This window comes from Lipotes vexillifer, unplaced genomic scaffold, assembly GCF_000442215.2.
Source record: "Lipotes vexillifer unplaced genomic scaffold, Lipotes_vexillifer_v1.1 scaffold1143, whole genome shotgun sequence".
In the NCBI taxonomy this organism is placed as follows: Eukaryota; Metazoa; Chordata; class Mammalia; order Artiodactyla; family Lipotidae; genus Lipotes; species Lipotes vexillifer.
The window spans coordinates 736008-750072 of NW_006770581.1; positions in this window are offsets into that span (position 1 = coordinate 736008).

Genomic DNA, 14065 nt, shown 5'->3' on the forward strand with positions numbered 1-14065 from the left:
GCCCCCGCCCCCGCCCCCGCCCCCGCCCCTCGGGCAGCCTGCCCCCGCCGGGCCAGGGCTTCTGGGCGCCCCGAGCGGCGGAGGCGCGGGCCGCTGCCAGCGATCCTCTCTGTGATCTGTGGGCGGCTCATTTCACCACCCCCATTTCACAGATGTGAAAACTGAGGTTCTGGGAGGCGATGGCTCAGACACAGGACATACTAGATGCAATGACATTGGAGGTCACTTTGCATTACAGGCCAGTTATTGCTAAGGGGAGGGTGTCTTGGAGGTTGGGAAGAGGGTGGGGGGCGACTCCCAAATGCGGGGGCTTCCCTGACCTAAGGCTAACCTGCTGCCCGGGGAACCTCCTGCAGTCGCTCCACGGAGACCTTTGGGAGCCAAGGAGCAGCTGAATTTGGATGCGGGTGGAAGGGTATCAGGGACGGGGACTCTTGGAAAATTGAGAAGGTCCACACAGATAAGTTCAGAGTGTGTGGACACTATAAACAATGATAGCTGCTTAGGGTGCCCTCAGCCACAGACCTGGGCTAGATACTTTGCACCATGTCACTAAATCCCGACACTGTGAGACCCTGGGACAGCTTTTCAATCTCCATGTGCCTCAGTTTCCTCCACCTGTATAATGGGAAAATTGGCATGTCCCTCATTGGATGTTGAAGATCAAGTAAGACATTTCCAGTTACTGGCACTGCACCTGGCCCCCGGCCTGTGAATGTCACCTATCTTTACTCTTATTATTACAGATAAGGAAGCAGAGGTAGAGAGATGAAAGGGCTGATCCTTGCCAGGATGTGATGACAAGGCCATTCAGCCCAGATTACTCTGAGCCAATGGTCTTTTCACCATGCTTCTAAATTTGAGCCTGACTGATGTGCTAATCCAGCATCTCTACAGCAAAGAAAGTGTATATTAGGTATGTTTTGTGCATGTCTGTCAGGGGAGGGCTTTGTGGGGTTCCAGAAAAGGTGGGCCCTAATTGGGACTGGGGTTCCTGGAAGAGGAAGAGAACATGGCACCCTCTCCTTCTCTCTAAAAGCAGTGAATGGGGGTGGGGAAGGTATGGAGACAGAGGTGGTGCTGCCCACTGGTGCTCAGCCCCAGGGCACGTCCCAGAGGAGACGTCCACCCTGCAGCCCAGGCCAGTGGGTGTCCAGCCCTTGTGATCTCTCCAAATGCCAGGAACTCCCAGGGGGCCAGGGTCTCCCTAGGGCTCTTCTAGCTGGAGACCCTCACAAGGAGCAGGGCCCTAGAGGGACTGGGCTGACTGTCCAGACAGTCTGACTGGAGGGAGCAGCCCCACCTCTCGCCACCAGGTGGGTGATGGAACTGGGGAGCCAACGGGGAACTGGCTGCAAAGCTGCTGGGTCTGATGCCAAGGACAAGAAGTGAGGGCAGGAACGGATGTCAAACTGGATCCTACAGCCCAGGAATGCACACATTTCTGGGAGACTTCCAGACCAGAGCTTGGAAACCACTTTGCATGTGTGAGCAACTAAGCCTCACACCCCATCCCTGTGAGGTCCCAGGCTCCAATTTACGGGTTAGTAAGCTCAGGCTCAAAGAAGACTGGAGACCTGTCCAGGGCTCTTGGGCCACAGAGTATCTGGACGGGGAACTTGGATTCTGACTATGGAAGACAGCGCTTGGTGAGACAGGGGAGAGGATGCCAGAGGAGGAGCGCTGGTTCTGAAAGTCAACCAACATCCCACCCTGGGTACCACTTGTGGGTCCTTGGGCAACACAACCTCTCTGAACCTCATTGTCCAGATGAAGGTGACACATGTAAAATGGCATGTCAGCATGACTGCACATGGGTAGGGCGCTAAGGAAGCGGCAGGACTGTTTGGTGTCCTCCATGACCTCCCACCTCAACCTTTGTGCTTGCTATTTACTCCCCACTGGTGGAAAGTAGAAAGGGCCCTTTACACAGGTCAGTCACATTTAAAGGAGCCAATTTTTGCTTTGGTCATTGTATTACTTTTTTTTTAAGGTTGGTTTTTCTTTTTTTTTGATGTGGACCATTTTTTTAGTCTTTATTGGATTTGTTACAATATTGCTTCTGTTTTATGTTTTGTTTTTTTGGCCGCGTGAGGTGCCCGTGGGATCTTAGCTCCCTGACCTGGGATTGAACCCACACCCCTTGCATTAGAAGGTGAAGTCTTAACCACTGGACAACCAGGGAAGTCCCCCATTGTATCATTTCTAAATATCGTTCTCTCCTCGCAGAATTGAGCAGATATTCCGCTCAGCATTAGACTTAAATGCCCACCCTTTGCCTCTGTTTCTCTTTGCCAGAATTGATGCTGTGCTGGAGATTCAGGGCCTGGAAAGTGCTTTTCTTGCAGTTCTGCGATACGTAATGTTGTTCTCTTTTCAGCTGTGTGCTCTCTCAGTACTTTTCAGCTTCCCAAATAATCTACCAGACCATCTTGATAAGACCTTTGCTGCATGACCCGGAACAGGGAAACACACCCAGTCTCCAGGGCAGACACCGCCAATGACCCAGATGAGATGCAGTATTTCAGTTGTTCTGGACTACAATAGCAAAGGCCTTCCAGATACTGACCTCCACGCTGCTGCCTGCTCATTCACTTACAACCTTAGGACACTTTGAAAATCCTCCACCAACTTATTTGTCCAACCCCTGGCTCCATCAGGTCTATGTTCTAAATTAGAAGAATAATACAATCCAATTATTTTTTTAAGTTATCTCTTCTAAAAATCCCCCCTGTCTGGAGTTTCTGGATGAGCATTCAGACTGTTTTGAAGTTGATCCAGGTCCCGGTGGACACTAAGCTATGCGGAGGCCCTACTCAACTAATCCTGATTCTATCGGTCACCACCGAAAGAATCTTAGAAATCCAAATTCCCTCAAAATAAACGTGTTCTGCGATCACATGGCAGGCTGGGGAGTGGAGGTCTCCTTTTCCTCTTCCGTTATTCAGTTGTTTACTAAAACCTGGTCTGAGATGAAAGAAGAGGGCGTGGTTTTTTTAATCAGCTTGATTTTGTGTATAGCAAGTATATTCCTAAAGTAAAAGCACCAAAGAAAAGTGAACACCGCCTTCTAAGGTGTTCGGTGGGTTTCTGTGTTGCTCTCTCAGTCTGGATTTATGCAAGGAATGTGTAAGATCTCCTTCTCCTTAATGCTCACAGGCATTCTGGAGCCAAAAGCACTTAGTTGCATGCTTGAATTATCACCAATAGGGAGTGAGCAAACAGTACACTCCGGACAGAAAGGGTTTCAGCTGTGACTGATGGAGGGAGGATAGGAAAGGCGAGATCATGGTTACAGAGGACGCATCCATCCAATCAGAAGCAGCAGCCATCAGCCAGCAATGGTGGAACTTTCATGAAACCTGCAGCATCTTTCCCATGCACAACTAGGGAAGGGGTGTGGAGCGCACTGGTTTTTCCCTAAAGGTAAGGAAATACGAAGCTATGAGGCTGACAGTACATCTAGATAGAAATAGCTTCTCCAAACAAAGCTATAGTATATAAGTTTGGGTCATTCCATGACCTTAGCAGTGATTGTGAGCTTGGTCGTCAGGCTCTGCGGGCTGGATGCGGAAAGAAACGGCCCCCAGATTCTAGAAGTCTCCAGATGGAAGGGACTGGAAAGAGGGTGGGATTGGGAACTGGACAGGTCATCTATATCACTGATCACAACAGAGCCCATGCCTGTTTCCTCTTCCTATAGTCCTGCTGGCAACAACTACCATGAAAGCAACCCGTGAACTGAAAATTAAAGGATGCTGGGAGAGTCCCGCCAGCAGCGGGTGAGGGACTGTTCCAGGCAAGGGAACATGTGCCAAAGCACAGAGGATAAAGGACACAGGACCTTCAAGTCCTGCACGTGGCTTCTGGGGGCCTAAAAGACCAGTTGAGTCTGGGGAGTGAGATGTGGATGGAGGGACAGGCAGGAACAAAGCCCTAGCGGCCCCCCAAATGGCAGATCCAGGAGTTTGTGCTTCATCCCAATGATGGTGGTTGCCATAGTGAAGGAGGGGAGATGCTGCAAGGGTCCCCCAGGCATCACAGAGGAGGCACCACTAGGTTTGGAGGCAGGGGCTACGTTGAGTCTATCATCTCCAATGCTATTGACAATAATCCAAGAGAAATGTTGAATTTCAGAGTCTATAACTCACAGTGAGGGTAGAGAAAAAGGAAAGACAATTGACTCATCCTCAAGCCAATGTGAGATGCCTTGAGAACAAGTGTCATTGTCCAGGATCTGAGACAAGAGAAGGGCTGAGTACTGAGCCCTAGAAAACCCATTCCTGCACAGTGCCCAGTGCATGGTGGGCCATCGATATATATCTCAGGGGTGAAGGAGAAAGAAAGGAAGCTGTTTCTTGGGCTACCATAACAAAGTGCCACAAACTGGGGGGCTTAAACCACAGAGATGTATTGTACTCACCATTCTGGAGGCTAGAAGCCTGGGATCAAGGTGTCAGCAGGTTTGGTTTCCTCTGAGGCTTCTCTCCTTGGCTTGTGGATGGCCATCTTCTCGCTGTGTCTTCACCTGGTCTCTCTTCTTTGTGTGTCTGTGTCCTAATCTTCTCTTATGAGGACACCAGTCATATCGGATTAGGGCCCACCCTAATGACCTCATTTTAATTTAATTACCTCCCTAAAGTCCCTATCTCCAAATACAGTCACTGTCTGAGGTGCTAGGGTTTAGGACTTAAGCATGTGGATTCTGGGGGACATTCAATTCAGCCCATAACAGCAGGGAAGAAGGGAGGAGGAGGAAAGAAGGAGGCAGCCAAAGAGGGAGCTGATGGAGGCGGCTGACACATCAAGATGGGGATACGGATCCAGGAGAATAGAGAGTCAGTCACCAAGGTCAGCCGTCAAGGAGAGGGACAGCCGATCCCCAAAGGCAACAAGAGAACCAAGAAAATTCTTCATTCACTCACCCTAGCCTGGGATTGAAAATCATAGCCTGGGAGTCTGGGAGAAGATAATTCTCTCCTCTCGCGCATTTCAGATGTTCCTAAATAGCAGCCTTTATTGGGCCACAGAGATCTGGAGCTGGGAGCAGCTTTCATGCCAGCACCCACCCCCTCAGCACCCCATCATCCCCGCATGGATGAGCCCATCCTGGTCTCCCTGCTCCATCCCCTGTGCCCTGTGGGTTATTACTTTGGGTTAATCAAACAAGGAAAGGTCAGTGCTAGAGGTTGGCAGAGGCTGTCCTTGGAGAGACAACCTTCAATAGGCAGCTTGGACCCCCTAGGGGGTCTTTGGAAATGTGTGGGACATTTGTGATTGTCACAATGATTTGAGGGGTGGATGAACTACTGTCATTCAGAGGCAGGGGCCGTGACATGAATGCCCTACATTGCAGTGGGCAGTCCTGCATGGGAAATAACAGTCCACGCAAAATGCCAATCATCATGCACACTTTAGAAACAGAGAGAGTGATGGGAAGTCACTGACGCAGTCACTGGGGCAACCGAGGGCTTCTGGGGTTTTGTGAGAAGAGGGTGCACAAGATTCAGAGTCATGTCCAACAACAAACTGGCTGTTGATTGTCTTCCAACAGCTCCAGGTCACCATGCTCTTCTTGGACTAGGCATCTTTCAGCCCAGTCTCTCACGGCCAGCCTGGCTTTCCTCTCTGCCTCTGCAGAGGAGTGCTGAGTCCAGCTCTCAGCTCCCCACCAGGCCAGTAAAATCAGAGTCAGGACTGCTCAGGCTCCTCCAAAACACTGGCCCAAATAGAGCCAGGGCTGCTTAAAAGGGAAGCCTGGCTGATAGCTCAGCCAGCTTCTATCTCGGGCAGGCCAGGTTGCACCTCCCAGCCTTCCTGTCTGGATGAGGACAAGATGCAAGAAGATAGTGCTTTGTGCAGCACCTAGAGTAACCTCCTTCAGAGGTGAGTGAGAAGACATCCCACTCTACCTACCCTTTTACTCCCCTGAGGGCACACTCATATGCACCCCACTCCACACACGGACGGATGAGAGATACAAGACATCTTCAGGGTACATTTCCCTCTTCCTGGCACCCACCCCTCCGCAGGTGAGCTCCAAGATCTGGTCCCACTTTTCTTCCACAGCCCTGCCCTAACTCCGTTCCCATTCCCTCAGGGACTTTCTCTGAACCTCTAGCTAACTGGTGAAATAATTCATGTAAAAGGCTGATACTTAGTGTGTGAGCTTTCCAAGGATATTGTAATTAAAATAGCGAAGGACAAGTCTTAAGTCAATGAATGGCTCTCTGATGATGAAATTGCTGAACTGTTAATTGCCTGAAGAGAACATCATGGGGACAAAGGGATGAGCTCTCTAGAGGGCAAAACAAACCCTCTTTTCCTTCTTTATAGTGACAGCCTTTATTCTAGAAATGCAGAGCCCCAGTCCTAGCTCAGTTTGGGATGTTTGGGCTAGTTGCCCCTTCAGGGGGGTGCTGGGTTTATATCCTTTCAAGACTCTGCTTGAAGGGGTATCACCTCTTCCAGGAAGCCTTCCAAGCCCCCAAAGGCTGAGTTAGGTCCCCTCTTCAGAGTCCCCACGGTTTCCTATACAAATCTCTACACACAGCATCAAAAATGTCCCTGCTGGACTCTCTGATACCTAATACAAGACACTGGCCATCAATCATCTCTGTGTCTTTCCTGCATGTAGGTTGGCAATGGGATGATCTCCGATGGTATAGCTTTACATACTGTCCACACTGGGAGATTGTGTCATCTTAGCATGCTGCAGTGAGAACCCATCAGCCCCAGAAGAATCCACCTTGTATTCAGTCCCATATTCATTTAGGAAGCAACTTGTTTTTGCAAACACCAAGCTCAGCAGTGACATGAAATTAATGTTGTTAGTTTGAGTTTTATTGCTGTTGTAATTGTGTTTGTATTTAATGTGTAAATTTGTTTTTATTTTTATGGTTATCAAGGAACTATAAACTTGAATGTTTGTGTTGTTTAAGTCATTGTGTAAGCAGCAATAACTAAGTCAACCAGGGGCCTGTTCTTGGCCTTTGAAAGGATAGTATTCAAGCTTGCAAAATACCGCTGTAGGGAATTCTCACTCTCTTCTCCTAAGACTGATGGTACCTCACACTGCAGTTCCTGGGTGTGCCCTGGGAGGGGCTGCAGGAAGTCCGGCAGCAGAGCATCAACAAGCCCTCAGGGGTTAGAGCATCATTCATGGACCTTCTCTCCAGGTCCTTGTGCTGCACCCCAGCCGGGCACAGCACGGCCCAGTGCACAGCAGCACATACCACATGCACACACACGTACACACCCACTCACACACAAATGCACACACACATGCTTACATGTACACACAGGGTCTGGCTCCTGGCGCCGTGCTTTGAGCTTGAGACGTCGCATTTTCATGAACTGTTTTTGTGAACGCTTGTTCCGTCTTGCCTACAGCTCAGCACATCTTGGTCCTCATCATCCCTGGCCCAGCTCATTTCTAGGTGGGGGCTTCCCGTTAGCCTCACTGACAGGGGAAGCAGTAGGGTCTAAGAAGAGAATGGAAGGGAACATACTGTATTCTCTTAACCAACCTACATGCCACCACGCACACACACACACACACCAGATCCCCTCTGATGGGAGCCCAAAGCACTCTGAGTGCTCAGGGCCAGTAATCCCACTCCGTATTTGCCAAAAGTCAGCCTCTTGGTCCCAAATTCAGTCATGCCATTCTGGGCATATAAATCGACAAAGTACTGATTAAGCACTCACTGTGTGCTTGCTCTCCTGAGGGCCTGAGACCCGGAAGCCTCCCCACCAGAAACAGGGACCTCCTCAAGCCTTCCTGGCTGCCACCTGCCTGCCTCTGGCTCTGGCTCTTCAGCATCTGTATTCATTTGTTAGGGCTGCCATAACAAGACACTGCAGACAGGGGGGCTTAAACCACAGACATGTATTATCTCCCAGCTCTGGAGGACAAGTTCAAGATCAACACGTCTGCAGGGTTAGTGTCTTGTGAGGCCTCACTCCTTGGTTTGCAGATGGCTGTCTTCTCCCTGTGTCTTCATTTTGTGGTCTTTCTTCTGTGTGTGTCTGTGTCCTAATCTCCTCTTCTTATAAAGACATCAGTCATATTGGATTAGAGCCCAGCCTAATAATGACCTTATTTTACTTTACTTACTTCTTTAAAGACCTTATCTCCAAATAAGGTCACATTCTGAGGTACTAGGGGTTAGGACTTCAACCTTTAAATCTGGGGAAGCGGGACACAATTCAGCCCATGACAGCATCCATAGCTGAGCACCTCAGAGACTCCCATGGAAAGGTCAGTCAGGACTCTGACATCTTCGATGGACCCTCATCTTTCCCCACCGAAGCCTCATACCTGGACCGCCTTTGTGATGTTACGTTCCCCTGTCGATGTATCCTCCTTAACATCTGCCATTTCTCTCTTTCCCCTTCTGTCTCCCCGCAAAGCCCCGTTTTCATGATCTTGTTTTCTTCCCAGTTTCACTATCTTTTACCCTTTCTTGCTGTTGAGCTCCCACCACAGTTTTCTCATGAGATCTCCCTCTCACTCACAGCTTTCAACCTTTATGAGAAATGAGGACACACCACAAAAAGAGCTTTGTAATTTAACTCTCTTGAGTTGGCTGAGTCCTCATTCATTATAAAGTGCTCTTAAAATCAAAGCTAATTTGATTCAGAAGAGCCAAGGATTAAGATGTCAAGAGCTGGGCTTCTCAGAATGTGGTCTATAGACCACAAATGTGGACACGGAAGGCCCCCAATGTCACTTCTAACCTCAGGTAATGTTTGATTAAATGTTTTATTGCCTTTTTATTATAAAAGCTATACTTCCTCAAATGGAAAACAAAGAATAATGCATGTTACAGGAAAACCAAAATTTATCAACAATTATCAACTGGAGATAATCACTTTGATGTTTCATTGCACCTGCAAGATTTCCAAGAATATCTGTTTATCTAGTGAATGGAATATTTTCCATGTTATTTCCTAATCAGTCACATTTAGTACATAGGAAATCTTTCGATATATATTGTCTCAATCCTTCGATTACCTCTTTTTTTTGGAAATTCATTTGAGTTTCCAAGGTAAGTATATTATCTTTTTCTAAAAAACCAAACAGAATTTTCTGTCCATTATATATAACATTTCTGTTTCATGTTTTATTGAATTGGTTGTAACTTCCGGAACAATGTTAAATAAAAAATTGTAATAGATGACATATTTTACCTGATTTCACTGGGAACACTTGTAGATTTTTTGCTACTTGGTTTAAGATAAATACTCTATATCATCTGAAGAAAATTTCTATCCTTAGTTCTAAAACGAATATAGGAATTATTGTTGTATTTACTACATTTTTAATTGTGATTAATTTGCATACCATAAAATTCAGCTCTTTAAAGCATGCGATTCAGTGGTTTATAGGCTATTCACAAAGTGTGTAATCATCACTGCTATCTAATTTCAGAATGCTTTCATCACCCCAAGAAGAAACCCCATATCCATTAGCAGTCACTTCTCCTTTCCCTGAATCCCAGGCAACCATCAATCTGCTTTCTGTCTCTGTAAATTTGCCTGTTTGGAAATTTCATATAAATAGAATAATGCATTTTGTAGCCTTTTGTGTCTGGCTTCTTTCACTTAGAATAATATTTTCAAGGTTCATTCACGTTATAGCATAGATCAGTACTGAATTCTTTTTATGGCTGAATAATTTTGTTTCTCCATTCATCACTTGATGGACATGTAGGTTGTTTTCACTTTTTTGTATTAGAAATAATGTTGCTATGAATATTCATGTACAAGTTTTTGTGTGGACATTTGTTTTCAATTATCAGAATTGCTGAGCTGTATAGTAACTCTATTTTTGACTTTTTAAGGAACTTCCAGAATGTTTTCTAAAGTGGCGGCACCATTTTACATTCCTACCAGCATTGTTTGAGGGTTCCAATTTCTCCACATCCTCACCAACTCTTCTTATTATGTCCTTTTTTATTATAGCCATCCTGGTGGGTTTCTCATGTAGTTTTGATTTGCATTTCCCTAAAGACAAATGATGTTGAGTATATTTTCATATGCTTGTTAGTCATTTGTATATCTCCTTTGAAGAAATATTTTTCAAATCTTTAGCCCATTTTTAAATTGGGATACTTGTTTTTTATTGTTGAGTTATAAGAGTTCTTTACATATTTTGGATACCAGACTTTTATCAGATATGTGACGTGCAACTATTTCTCCCATTTTGTGGATTGTTTTCCACTTTCTTAATAGTATCCTCTGAACACAAAAGTTTTTCACTTTGGCGAAGCCCAATTTATATAATTTTTGTTTGCTTGTGCTTTTGGTGTCATATCTAAGAGAAATCATTGCCTAATCCAAGATCATGAAGATTTACACCTCTGTTTTCCTCTAAGAGTTTTATAGTTTTAACTCTTACATTTAGATCTTTTTTATTTTAATTTGTATATGTGGTATGAGGTAGAAAGCCAGCTTCACTCTTTTGCATACAGATATCCAGTTGTCCCAGCCCATTTGCTGAAAAGATTATTCTTTCCCCTGTTGAATTATCTGGGCACCATAGGTGAAAAACAATTGACCATAAATGTATGGGGTTATCTTTGAATATTTTTCTTTTTTCTTTTTTTTTTTTTTTTTGCAGTACGCAGGCCTCTTACTGTCGTGGCCTCTCCCGTTGTGGAGCACAGGCTCCGGACGCACAGGCTCAGCGGCCATGGCTCACGGGCCCAGCCGCTCCGCGGCATGTGGGATCTTCCCGGACCGGGGCACGAACCTGCGTCGCCTGCATCGGCAGGCGGACTCTCAACCACTGCGCCACCAGGGAAGCCCAATGTTTTCCTTTTTAATATCTACTAAGACTATCATAAGATCCTTCTTTCAATATGAAGTATTGTTAGATTTAACAATTTCTGTCTTTACAGTCATGAGATGCCCCAAACTCAAATCATGGTGAATTGTTATTTTCACACTCTATAAATTTGATTAGATATCATTTTGTGTTTATAAGTGAGATCAATATATTGTTTACTCTTTTAGTGCCATCTTTGTCAGGCTTTGTTGTCACATTTCTGTAAATTTCATAAAATAAGTTCCATCTCTTTCTGTAGTTTGGGAAAATAAAGGGTGTAAAGTGGTTCAAGATCTAAAATGTTTGAGGTCCCTTGATCCTCTGGAAAGCTTCCCCTTACTCACCCTGATCCTTATTTGGTGGAGGTCCCAGGTCTCTACAAAGTGATGAGTTTAAACCATGAATGAATACTTACCTCAGCTGAGTTTGAGATATGTTTTAAAAATAAGCCACTATCTGAAGAACAATTTTATCCCCTCCTTCTTTCATCCATGTCAGCTGAAGTTATCCTTTACATTAAAAATTTGTTTCCCCAATGTTCTTGTCATCTTTCATTTGTCCTTAATGCCCATCATCTTTCCCCCTGTCTGCAGCTGCTACTACTTAATCTAAAGAAAATACAACTTGTGGAGTTGACATGTTTGCTTTTCTGAATATCCTGCATCTGTCTTTATGTTAAAATTTTGCTTCTTCGTGTGATGGTTAGACTGTAGGTTCTGGAACCAGGCTGCCTGGGTGTGAAGCCTGATTCTGCTGTACACCAGCTCTATGACCTTGACAAGGTCTTAGCTTACTCACCTATAAAACAGGACTAATCCTAGGACCCACCTCATTGGTTTGTGGAGAGCATTACATGACTTATTATTCATAAAGTGTTTAGAACAATGCTTGGCCCTTAGAATATCCATGTTTAACGCATAAATACACTTGTCTTTTAAAGGCTGAAATTCCAGAGCTTAGATGCCATGCCTCATCTTGTTCCCTCTGCAACTGATTTCTAAATAGAAATGTTCTCCTCACCAGTGCTCACTATTTCTGGTTCAGCTGCCTCCTCTCCCCTTAGATAGTCCTTGGATTCTACCTGCCTACTGAGCTCCCTCCAACACCACATAGCTCTTCTCAGGAGAGCTTGACAAAGTTTGGACCATTGTCCTATCCTTTCTTTTCTTCCTGAAGGTCCTCCAGCCCTATTCACAGTGAATTGAGAAAGTCTGTGACTCTGCAGCACCTTGAAAATGGTGCTGCAATATCATCCCCATGGTTGACATCCATTCTAAAATGATCCCATAGCTTCTGCTGCACTGGGACTGGTACAGAGAATGCATCTAACACAAGGCCACGGAAAGGGCCATGGTAACCATACATACACAGATGACCACAAATCTATCTCCATCCCGTTTAACACTCTTCAAAGCCCCAGATCCTTCTAACTAGCTCCCTTCCAAAGGTTTCTGTCATGAACTGAGCTTATTCAAAAGTGGGCTCATGGACATCCCAGCAAATCTTGTCCTTTGGTGCTCCAAAATGGAACCCACATTCACCAACCACTCAGGTAAAAAAAAACAAAAAAACAAAAAACTTGGAAGTTGTTGTGGACAACTTCCTCTCACCACCCTCATCAAACACTAGCCCAAACCTGTGATTCGCATCTCCTAAATCTCTTTGAACTCCCCCTGCCTACAGCTCTTCAACTGTGCCCCTTGGTACCAGTGATGCTCTCTCATCCATTCCTGACCCTGCTCACCACAGAGATCTTTCACAAAGGCCAACCTGATTTGCTGAAAATTCCTCAGGAGCTCCTTGCAGTTTTCAGGGGAAAAATGTTCAAGTTCCATCCTTTTGGCTCCCAAGCCCTACTTGACCTAACTGCCCAGCTGCCTACGACAGAGAACATGAAGTTTCTCTTGTCAGGGGCTGGTTTCTCCATATCTGGTCAGGATCCAGCCTCCTCTTAGTTGGCTCTTCTTTCCCCATTTTTCTTGCATTCTCAGCCTTCCTCTCTCTTTCGGATCGTTCCCACCACATATAAACTTGCTCTCTCCCCATCTTTGCCTTTTTGTAGTCTCCTTTTGTCCAGCTAAGCCATCATTGCTTTCCTTTTCAGACAAGCTTGCCAGCAGAGCTGTCTAATGTTTGTGTCCAGTGGTTCTTTGTGTGACCACTACTGCCCGCCTGGCTTCTGCCACCCTCAGTCCCTGGCACCGCTCTCATCACAGCCATCAGCAACCTCCATGTGCCAAATGAAAGGAAACATTTTACCCTCAGCTCACTCCCACTCACTCTCACTTTTAACATGGCTCAGCCGCTCCTAGAAACAATCTTTCTTAGTTTTAATGACTCTGAAGAAAACTCCTGGTCTCACTAATTCTGCCTGTCCTCCCAGCCTTTGTGAACACCTACCTCTTTGGAACGTTTTCCTTCCTCAACAACCAGCATGAGTTTGGGGGCCCTCCACTGGGCTCCCCAAACCGCCTTTAGGTGATTCATCCCCTTGGCTTGCAATTGTCTGTCCCATCTGCCTCTCACTGCACGATTGGGGTACATGTCTCATCAGCATGCCTAACACACAGTGGGCCATCCATGTATTTTCTTGAACGAATGCAGCCCCCTGTAAGGGCAAAGAAAAATTCTGTAGCAACTTTTTAAAACAGAGTTGACATATCTGAACTCATGCGTCAGCAGGACTTACTCAGCCCCCATCTCTACCTCTGGGAACCTGCTGTCTCGGGATGTCCGTGCCAGTGTGTAACCTGCAGAAATGGCAATTTCCGGTGGGTCCAATCCAATAACATGATTCACTCAGTTAGTCATTGCCTTAAACTTTGAGTTATTCAAGTTTAATCCCATTAAAATAAAACATAGAACTAGGGCCTATGATGAGTTCCTAACAATGAAAAAAAATAGGGCTGATGCTCCATTTGCAGTTGGCTCTCCTGTGAGTCACGACCTGCTAGACCCACCAGAAAAAATAAGAATTGCCTTGGCCACAAGCTTGCGGGCTTCACGTCTTGCACCCTCCGTCAGAAACACTTGATTCGGGTTTTGAAATGGACTCTAGTTGAAACGCTGTGCCCTTTGGAGGGTGCGTCCCCCGTCCCTTCTCACGGCCCTCCCATCTCGGCACGCTTCCTTCCCTGGCCCTCATCCTCTCTCCCTGCCCCCGTGGCTGTGGTCCTGATGGCCGGGAAAGGAGCAGCTGTGGTGCCGGAGGTGAGCACAGGGCAGGGCACA